Source organism: Squalius cephalus, assembly GCF_949319135.1.
Source record: "Squalius cephalus genome assembly, chromosome: 7".
Classification (NCBI taxonomy): Eukaryota; Metazoa; Chordata; class Actinopteri; order Cypriniformes; family Leuciscidae; genus Squalius; species Squalius cephalus.
The window spans coordinates 2,421,185-2,431,035 of record NC_137128.1 but is presented as its reverse complement, the minus strand read 5'-3'; positions in this window follow the sequence as shown (position 1 = coordinate 2,431,035).

Here is a 9,851-nt window from a genome sequence, read left to right as displayed (position 1 = left end):
GGAACCAGCGGCGAAGAGGGCTCTGAGCTGGACAGGACCAGCGGCGAAGAGGGCTCTGAGCTGGACAGGACCAGCGATGAAGAGGGCTTTGAAAACTCTGGCTCTGGCTCGGGGAGAACGACGCTCACAGACTCTGGCGGGCAGGCGAATGGCTCTGGATCGTCAGGGCCGATGAGAGGAAGATCGCTGAAGTCATCAACCTCGGACATAGGCTTGGCGGGCACGAAGCTCACAGTCTCAGGGGCAGCGGGCACGACACATACTGCCTTGGTCTCGGCAGCTTTGGCGTGAAGTGCAGGCTCGGCTGGACTGGCGTGAAGTCCAGGCTCGGCTGACTTCCGGATGATGATGGGTGGCGTGGTGAAGATGGCTGGAGATGGTGGCGTTCCGGACCCGAACTGGAATGCCGGCTCGGCAGGAACCAACCGGATGATGAACGGGGCTGCGGAGAATAATGAAAGCTGACTCATCCTGGAATCCGAAGGATTCTGCATCTTGATCTGGTCTTCTGTCAGGTTTCGTACAAACGAAGCAGGCAAGATGGTAAGTTTGATATTTTAATAGCAGAATGGATCGGACACAGCGTGAAAGGTGAGTAAACAGGAAGTAGATAATTGGATGAGGCTTAACTGAATGATAACAAAGTCTCTCTTTCTCTTGCAGATGGACTGAAGATGGACTGAAGATGGACTGAAGAGGATCGGGAACGGTTGGTATGCAGGTAGGTAATGAAGAGAGTCTGTGTGTCATGGAATGACGTGTATAGACGAGACCAGATGATGACTGAAGGTTGAGTGCTGAATATAAAGGGGTGAGATGACGAGGTACAGGTGATGATGATAATTACTTAGAGGAGAGTGAATGCAGGTGTGCGCCAAGGAGGATCATGGGAAGTGTAGTGCACACACAGATGAGGAAGACAGACGGTGGATGTGACACAAGCAAACTTCAAATGACTGTTGCTTATCTCCAGTTCGTGTTGCAAAATGGATAAACGATACCCACATCTTCCAAGCCACCTGCGATGTAGCGACACCCTGCCTCTTTTATTAATTTGTTAAACAATTTTTTTGAAAATAAAGCTGTTTTTAATTTTCATTGATTAATTATTGCAGTGTTCGGACATATTATAGACTGTTAATAATTAAATATATGCCTATAATTTATTGTAATCGACCTAAATGTTTTAGACAATTTTCAATAAGGAGGAGTAAGCTTCTATGTAATCTTGTATTATACTCGCAGCGTGTCGGTTATGCGGTGATGCGTTATGCAATTATTGCGTGGCAATTTAATTTTAATAGCCTATCAATTTAATAATAAAGTATAGCCTTGGCCTTCCCTAATAATACAATACTACTAATAATAATTTAATACATAAATTGGAAATGCTAAATCATCTTAATATGTATAGCTGATGCTTGTTTTGACAATATCTCTGGATACACGATATCATGGTCTATTGGCGCACCCCGGGTTATCGTGCATATTTCACACGTATAGTGTGAGCAGTGCAGTCACAGCTCGACGTTCGGACCGTATAGTGTGAGCACATAAATCCTGAGCTTTGGCTTTACATCGCATGCGATCTACTCGTTCAGTGTGAGTATGAACCTTGCTGAAATCGCACAGACATCGCACAGTGTATGCCCGCCTTTACTGGCCAATTTGCTGGATGCTATTTTGTTCCCTGACAGGATTTCTATTTGCAGATGTGCAGCACATACTAACAAACAAGATTGTGTTTCTAGGAAATGCCAGAGCAGACGCAGCGGGACAACCAGAGGAGACTGAGTGCACACTGTTATCTGACAGTTATCTGACTGTTATCTGACAGGCATGCAGTCTTTCTAGAGCCAGAGAATTCAACCGGCGTTTGGTTGAGTGTTGGCAGCAATAGTGTCGGATGGGGAATCCCCAGGAGAATCAGCTCAGACAATGGACCACACTTTGTGAATATGTTCTATATGTTTGCATTTTCTTATATTCATAGCATCTTAGAAACATGATAGTAATGAGATTAAGGTCATATAATGCATGAGGTTTGCGTGTGGAGTCCCATGATCCTCTGCCACATTATTACAACAGAGAACTGGTATTAACCCTTATGAATGTGTGTGTGTGTATAAGCTTGTAAACGTGACTTGTCAGAAAGTTAATGTGTGACTAAGTGTGTGACCGAGACCTGTAATATGACAGACATATCTAAATAATGTGTTAGTTATGGATGAGAGATAACTATTAAACACGATCAAAGAGATTATTTAAAACACTGTTTCAGTGAAGAGGAGTGTTTGAAGAGGAGCTTCCTGACCACGTGTGTGACTCCTGACTGTTTCCTGAAGACTCAGCAATAAACATCTTATTCTGCTGACCTTACACACACGCACACACACTCACACACACACACACTCACTCACACACACACACCATATCTCCTCTGCTCATAAATCCACAGACCTGTGGACGTTACCCAGAGAGAGACAAAAACAGCCTGGAAAAACATGCACTTCCTGATCACACAACATATGGGGTCATAAACACACACACACACACACACACCTGTTGCTCATAAGTCACGTCATAAAAGGTCATAAATCTTTTTGACTGCATGTCCTGGGTATTAGTGAACAAAGTGTGTGTGTGTGTGTGTGTATGTGTGTGTGTGTCTGTGTGTGTGTGTGTGATCCACTATACCCCTCATGGTATGCTGTCAGTTTTTATCCCCTCTGTTAAAATAAAAATGTTTATTCCTTTACTTATTTTGGGAATGTTTTCATCATTAGAATCGTCAGTATCTTCCTCACATGATTGTAAGGGTGCTTTCACACTGGCAGTTTAGTCCGGAACTGATGAAAGATCGCTAATGTGAACGCTGTCATGCGGACCCGGGCGCACACTGGGGTCCCGAACCCGAGACTACCTGGAGGAGGCGCTCTGAGTTCGGTTGCTCCCGGACTCGGGTGCGAGCTTGTTCAGGAAGTAAAGTATCCTGCCCATGCGTTTCAGCTGATGGTTATGTATTTAGTTAAAGGTCCCATTCTTCGTGATCCCATGTTTCAAACTTTAGTTAGTGTGTAATGTTGCTGTTAGAGCATAAATAATATCTGTAAAATTATAAAGCTCAAAGTTCAATGCCAAGCAAGATATTTTATTTAACAGAAGTCGACTACAGTGAACGGCTCGTTTGGACTACATCCCTCTACTTCCTTCTATAATGATGTCACAAGAACCGTTTTTTGACTAACCTCCGCCCACAGGAATGCTCCCTCAACTCTACTGGCTACTTGCGCACTTCTTATAACTTACTGTGTTTACTCAGCTCTTACGGTGATTTTCTGAAGTAAAACTGACGCTTCATCTTTTGTGTGATGTACAATAAACTTTATTATACTCATCAGTATATGTTTGATCATCATTCAGACAGCAGACTTGTAGGCTATTAATAAATAATGGATACATACAAGCAGATGACAAATACGTTATAATAACCGTAATTAAACTACTAAACTATACCTGTTTCATCTCTATACAGCACTCTGACTCTGTAGGCATTATTGTCCGACTCGAAATGAACGCCGTTACTGAGAGTTTCTGATATTATCATCATTCCGTGAGATGAAATTGTCCTGAGAGACTGAGCGCGAGCTCGTGAAGCTCCGCCCCCTGTGTCGTCCAGCAGCAGCTTATTTGCATTTAAAGGGCACACACTAAAACAGCGCGTTTTTCTGAGCCCCAAAAAATGACAATTTAAACATGCTGTAAAAAATGATCTGTTGGGTATTTTGAGCTGAAACTTCACATACACACTCTGGGGACATCAGAGACTCATTTTACATCTTGTGAAAAGGGGCATAATACGGGACCTTTAAATTAAAGCTGCCGTCGGCAACATTTTTTTGATCATATTCAGTGAAATAATAATACACTATAATCCGACAGAACAACATAAATAAAGTGGTTTTAGAAAAAAACCCGAGCTTCTAACTCCACCTGGAGCGTGTTATTTGTTTTGCAAAAATCCACCGCTCCCGGATCATCGGGTCCAATCAGCGCAGGGGGGTGTGAGATCTGACTGTCAATCACAGGTCGTGCACACGCCACAGACAGATCCCCCCTCCCTCGCGCAGGCGCGCACATTACAATATCACATGCACACGACACGCCTGAAGTCCGCCTGAAGATTGTACGAAGTGTGATGGCGGAGAGAAAATCTACTAACAAGCTTCAAATTCCTCGGTTATTGCTATCTATGGATAGATTAGCCAGGGCAGCCTACCTCCGAGTCCATGGTGTTGATCGATGCTGAAGAGACGTGCGCGTTCACAGAAAATCAGGTACACACGCACTGACGAACACGACCTCTATGGGAGGGTGCTCTTGGTAGTGGGGGAGGAGCATGAGAGTTGTAAACATTCAAAATTTTGGCTAAGTCGACGCAATCTGCCAGACTTGCCGACTGCAGCTTTAAACAAATGTTAGGGATGATAGTGTTGATGATTGACCTTGGATACGAGCGAGAGTGAGCCTGCAGTGTATTCGCGCATAGCGTGTGGAATCAGGACAACAAATGAATGGAAATCCTCTGTCTCCTCAAAAGAGTTCGTTTGCAAGCAGCAGAAAATCACCTTATGCGTCACTCACACACACACACACACACACACACACACACACACACACACACACACACACAGTAAACCTGTGTTGTTCACTCAGCTGTGCATAATAGCTGATTTAGTTATTGTTAAACTTTGATAATAGTATGGCGAAAATTAACGGAGCGCACCTCTGATGCTGGCACGCGCAGTAAATGACATTCGTGAGAGGATAACAGATCTACACGCGAGGAAACGGGAACTCGTGAGCTCATTCAAACCCTGCGCGCGCGCATGACATCTCCTCTGCACGCAATACAAGCTCTTGTGTGCGCATGATCATTCCCCATGCTCTCGCGCTTGATCTCCAAGTGGTTCAGAATTACACTATAGATTAATCGCGTTTACAGCCAAACGGCATCAAATACGGCGTTTTAAACCGTATTTGATGGCGCAAAATACACCGTTGTAATTAACGCGTAAAAAACGTGCGAAATACAAACGTCAAACGTTTAGTGTGCATGGAAAGCGCCGCTTTTCACGCCGTTCATCTCGCCATATGATGGTGTAAAAAACGCGTTTTGGTTGCACAGAGCGCGCGTTATTTCTATAGCGTAATTCTGAACCACTTGGCTTGCCATACTCGCCTGCTGCTTTTGCTCGCTGCAGAGCCGGCCAAGCCACTAAGCGACCCTTGCAATTGCATAGGGCCCCGTGGCCAGCAGAGGGCCCACTAGAGTCACTGCTAGCTAGTGGGTGAAAAAAATCATACATTAAAAGTAACATAAAATAAATAAATAAAAAGAAATGGGCCTACAGGGCTCTTTATCAGGCATCATGATAAGCACAGTTGTTATTTATTTAGTTCTTTAGGGTCATAGGGTCAGTCAGGGTCAAGATAGGGTCAGTGACTCCGACGATGTCTGACAAGAAACGAAAATATCTTTCTGGCCATGAAAAACGACAAAAGAAGAGGCTGGAAGAAGAGAAGAAGCAAGAAGATAAAGGTACATAAGCCTGTAGGCTTAATTTTCCAATACCTGTATGGATAATCTGCACTAAAAGTCTTATATTAACATTAGCCTAAATTGTGCTTGTATTAACTTTCGTTATGCTACAGTTGTTTACATGCTTATAACATGCTGTGATGTTAAAGCATTTAACAGAACAATATAAACCCAGTTTGGCTTCTACACTAAAGGGCTAACATTAATTTACTCCTTATGTCCCCTTTCCAGGAGCACTATTAAAGTATGTGCTGCCAGTAAGCAAAGCTCCAGCTGTTGGTGAGTATAAAGGGGCTGTAAAATGATAGCCTTCTGCATTTTAAAAATTAAGTCTAACTTTATGTATAGTTATTTTCTTTATTTCATTGCAGCTCCATCAACCACTTCTATTCCTGGTTCACAACACAGTCATATCACCCAAGAAGCTGACAATGCTGGTAAGTGTGCTTTAGTTTAACCTATAGAGATAGATACATTCCCCACTTGTTGTAGTGTCCTGTCATTTGCTCATAAATGAAATCTGTCATGAGGAGAGCGTGTAGTAGCTGTTTTTAAGGACTGGTTATTGAGCAACATGATGGAGTTTCCTCCAAAGCTGCTAATGTTGAAAAGACATTTGATCTAAAGTAACTTTTTAAAAGAAGATGGCATCAAACTCTTGCAGATTGTTTTGCATTTTAAGATTCTCTAGGTTTGATGCTAAGAACACAAGTAATTTCAATTCAGTCAATTTATTTCATTATTTTATTTCATTTTAATTTTTTCATTAGCAGGCCCATCAACCTCTACCTCCAGCTCTGGTGTCACCCAACAAGCTGACAATGCTGGTAAGTCCTACATGGACAATAAATTAACAATTATTCACTGCTAGGAAAACTAACATCCAACATATGTCAACTTACTAAAATTAAGAATTTTTTGTGTTAATCTTCCACCTAGGTCTTTCTCCTGTTGAAGTGGAGAGCAGTACCCCCATGCCTTCCACCACACCTGGCTCTCTTTCTACTCCTCCATTGGATCCAGCTGACTGGCCAACAGTCATTAATGACAAAGTACGCATTGATCTGGTGAGCAGAGGACCAGCACATGTTGACCACCACTTCACATTTCCAAAAGGACAATCAGACAATAGAAGATTTCACTATCATTTCATGTTTCGATCTCTCACAAATGGTGAAAAGGTTAGGAGATGCTGGTTAACATATTCACAGAAAAGTAATGCTGTCTACTGTTTTTGTTGTAAATTGTTTTTAAAAAAATTAACAAAGCTCAGCTGTACTGAGTCAACAAGACTGGATCAATATTGGCACATTACTTAAGCAACATGAAAACAGCCCAGATCATGCTAAAAATTTGCTGTCTTTGAAGGAGCTAGAAGTCCGTCTACGAAAAGCGGAGACAATAGATCAGACTGAATTGTCCCTCTTAGAGGCAGAGAGAAACAGGTGGAGAGAGGTCCTCATTAGGCTTGTGTCAATCATACAATCTCTAGCAGAGAGGAACATGGGTCTTAGAGGATCTGTTGATCCGTTACATGCCAACAATAATGGTAACTTCCTAAAAGAGGTGGAATTACTAGCGAAGTTTGATACTGTTTTAAAAGAGCATGTACGACGCATTGACAGTGGGCGAATCACACAACATACTTAGGGAAAACAATACAAAATGAGCTTATCGCTTGCATCAGTGACAGCATTCTCCGTACAATTGTGGTTCAAATCAAGGAGTCAAAGTATTTTTCCCTGATTTTGGACTGCACTCCAGATGTCAGCCACCAGGAGCAGATGTCTGTTGTGATCCGTACAGTCGACCTAAAAAACACACCAGAAATCAGAGAGCACTTCCTGGGGTTCCTATTAGCCCATCAATCAATCAATCAATCAATCAATTTTTATTTATATAGCGCCTTTACAACAACCAGAACGGTGCACAAAGCGCTTTCCATAAAACACATAAAAAAGGCAGCAGGATATAAAAATAGCAAATTAAAGCTAATTTAAGCAGTTAAAACAAAGTAACTAACACAAAGACTAAAAACACAAAACAAGTGGTTACATGTTGAAAGCCTTCCTGAAAAGAAACGTTTTTAACTGCGATTTAAAAACACTAAACACAGTTACGTTACGAAGGGGAGTAGGTAAGGCATTCCACAAAGTAGGTCCCTGGATGGCAAAAGAGCGGCCTCCAAACTTTTTTTTTTTTTTTTTTTTTTTTTATCAAATGTATTTTATTAAAGCATATGATTTGACATACAATTCACTTGTACATTCTGAGAGCTTTTTTTAACTAATTCAAAATAAAATAACAAAGACAATAAAAAATAAAAACAAACAGTAAGCTTAAAGTGGTATATTCAAAAGGCAAAACAAAACAAGAGTAACAAAAGTAAGAGTAAAAAAAAAAAAAAAAAAAAAAAAAAACACAACACTGGCCACAATCACCCACACTATCCCAACCCCCTATCCACCCGACTAACCCCTCCCCATTTATCTCCACCCTTCCCCATAGAGACCTTCACTCAAAAACCATTACCATTGTCCTATATTGTGTGCTAGGATGCGGACTGTTGTACTGGATTTGTAGTTTTTAGGTATGATATGAGGGGTTTCCATGTTTTATTGAATAAGTTGAGCCTGTTTCTCAGTGTATATCTTATCCTTTCTAAATGAAGTGTGTTAGTTAAATCCTCTAACCACATCTTAGAGGTAGGTACGGTTGCGCTCTTCCATAAGATGATGATTAATCTCTTTGCTATTATGAAGCAATAAGAGAGAAAACGCTGTTGTGCCACACTCAGTTTTCTGAAGGTCTCCGATATTCCAAGAATGATAAACAGGGGGTCAGGTTCGATTGAAGTATTTATGACCTCATACATAACGTTACATATATCAATCCAGAATAATTGAACCCTTGGGCATAAAACAAAACTATGGAGAAGTGTTGCTACGGAAGAGTGGCACTTATCACACATGGGTGACACTTCTGGGTATATGTTATGTAGTTTCTCTTTTGAATAATGAAGTCTATGTATGATATTAAATTGGACAAGACAGTGTCTTGTGTTAACTGAACAATTATGTATGTTTTCAAGACTTTCTTTCCATAAATCATCTGGAATAGATTCACCAAATTCCTCTTTCCACTTTCTTTTATACTTTTCAGTTGACGGGGAGCTTATTAGTAAGAGATTGTTATAGACACAGGATATAATTTTACTTTCGTTAGGAGACAATTTCAGACAATCATCTATTTTAGATTGTGGTTCAGTCTCAAATTCTCTCGAGTATTTCCGAACGTAGTCCCTAACTTGAAGGTAACGAAGGAAATTGTTTTTCCCCAGCTCATGCTTCCTCTGTAGTTGCGTGAATGAAGCAAAGACGCCTCCTACGTATAAATCACCAATACAGTGGACACCCCTCTCACTCCATGTAGAAAAGGCTCCATCCAGACTGGAGGGGGCAAATGTGGGATTTCTATTGATGGGTAACAAAAGAGAGATTGGTTTAAGATTAAAGGTGGTCTTGATTTGTTTCCAGATACGAATCATGCTATGAATGATGGGATTGTTATTATACAGGGACTTATTAACTGCGACTGGAGCTAGTAGGACTGCGGCCATGGAATATGGGTGGCAGTCTTCCCGCTCCAGCATTAGCCAATCAGACATTGGTATTGATGTGTTAAACCAAAAGGTAAACATCTTAATCGCTGAGGCCCAGTAATATAGCAAAAAGTCTGGAAGTGCCAATCCCCCGTCTGGCTTTGGCCTACAGAGATGTTTTTTACCTATACTGTGAACTTTATGTCCCCACAGAAAAGGAACTATTAAAGAATCTAAGTTTTTAAAAAAAAGATTTTTATGTTTTGAAAAAGATATAGCAATTGCGGGAGGAAAATCATCTTTATAACCAGGGATGCACATAAGTGGTGCGCAGGTGCGCATGCGCTACCCAATTAAACAATGCGTACCAGATGAATTGCCGCAACCCTCATTTGCGTACCTAAGATTTGGGGATAGATAGGTGCGCAATCTGTGGTGTTGGATAGGCCTCAGAACTAGAGATGCGCGGATGGGCTATTATTTCATCCACAACCGCATCGCAAAACTCATCATCCGTCCGCCATCCATCCGCACCAACGTTTTTGACCAATTTTCAAAACCGCACCCGCCCGCCATCTGCTGATTGGGCAATGCAAGGCGCTGCTGATGACAGCCGCGAGACTAGAAAACTCTCTTACCTCAGAATAT